General features: G+C 57.8%; 1 protein-coding gene across 1 annotated transcript in view; it reads right to left on the reverse strand.

Annotated features, from left to right (window-relative positions):
* Positions 1-468, reverse strand: part of FAM89A (family with sequence similarity 89 member A) — a 19,422-nt gene extending 18,954 nt beyond the window's left edge. The window contains exon 1 of the mRNA XM_025039069.1: positions 449-468. The gene's annotated coding sequence lies outside the window, so the exon portion shown is untranslated. The remainder of the gene's footprint in view (positions 1-448) is intronic.
* Positions 469-1,590: the final 1,122 nt, after the last annotated feature.

Below are 1,590 nucleotides of genomic sequence, written 5' to 3' on the forward strand. Positions count from 1 at the left end.
CCCCCTCCGGCCACCAGAGCTGCTCGTAATTACTGTGGGGGGCCCCACTTCAGACGCGCCCCAATGAGCCGGCCGGTGCCGGGGGTGGGGGCGCGGAGGTCCCCGCTCCGAGGCGCCGGACGCTGGAGAGAAGGTCGGACGGTGCTGGGGATCCCGCCCGCGTTCTCCGTCCCCGGAGGCCAGGCCCCCGCCCGCGGGTCGGGGCGACCGAGGTCTGGCCTCAGGACCCCCGCCACCCCCGGGGGCGGAACCGGCCAGGCCCCGCGAGTCGCTCATTCGCTCGGGCGCGCGGACCCTCTCGGTAAATGGCACGTCCGGCCAAGAGCGCCAGGTCCACTTCGGGACTGAAAACAAACGCGCGTCTCGGCCTGGCGGTGAACGCGAGTAACTCCAAACGGAAAGTACAGAAAAGGATTGAGAACTCCGACGGGAAAATCCCACGACTCACCTCAGAGGGCAGAGAAAAGAGAAACAGGCTCGCCCTCTCCTAGGAAGAACCAGATTACAGCAGATTAGGGACAAAGGGGTCGGGAAGGCGGGGCCGACCTGCGGACATGGCCCCCGCAGGTTAGAAACTGCCGCCTTACACAGGGTCCATCACTGAAGTGGGCGCTGATGGCATTCGATTGTTCTGAGTACATTCACTAGGACCAGAAACTACAAAGTGCTCTGAGCCCGTTAGGCAGCCAAGTACAGGCCCCACACTTGGGGGGCGGGTGTAACATTGTCGCTGGATGTTCTCCACCAGACCCTTGGCAGCAGCTGGCTGAGGCAGACCACGAGCAGCCTCAGCTCAGGCCATGTGATCTGAGGGCATGAGGGAGGCTTCCCATCCCACCCCACCCACCTCTCACCGCGCCTGACCTGCTGCTAATTACCCCGGCACATTCCTGGATTTCAGGTATTCACTCATTCACCTATTTAATGAGTGAGTGTCTTCGGAAGAGTGACACATTTGCTTGCGTAGGAGTAAGGGCGTAAAGGGGACAGAAGCATCTTGATCACGCCCTGGCATGAATTCCTTTAATCCCGTGTGTCACGTGGCCGTCTGTCCCACAGTGCCCAGCAGGGATCATGGAAGTTAGGTGACGGGAGGAAGCTAACTGAGAAAAGAGTTTCTAAGCACCGGGCACTGAAATCACTTCAAAGCCCGTACTCGAGAGGAATGTGGATGACACGGAGGAGAGGGTTAGGGCCAGCTGGACAGCAACACGAGGCCCTGGTGCCAGGACACGAGGGACAGTTAACGCAACGCCAGCCCCACACTTCAAAGGCAGGCTCTGCGTCCTGCGAAACACCGTGAACCCAGTGAAGTCGACGCCCTCATGCCTGCAGCTAACAACCCAGTCCGAACCAACTGTATAAACCCCAAAGGTAATTGTGCAAAAGCTACCAAATATTTTCATACCCGTGGGAGCGTCGGTCCGCCTGCTTATTCGAAGGCCAACAGAATGTGACTTTTAAGGTTCATGCTTGTAACGGGAATGAAGTAAAAAGTAATGTGAAAATACGTGATTTTTTTTTTTTGTGCCTTAATTCTCAAACACCAATATTCTGTCCTCCAAGCAGAATGAGGCCCAGCAGTCTCCT

This window comes from Pteropus alecto, unplaced genomic scaffold, assembly GCF_000325575.1.
Source record: "Pteropus alecto unplaced genomic scaffold, ASM32557v1 scaffold189, whole genome shotgun sequence".
NCBI classification, from domain to species: Eukaryota; Metazoa; Chordata; class Mammalia; order Chiroptera; family Pteropodidae; genus Pteropus; species Pteropus alecto.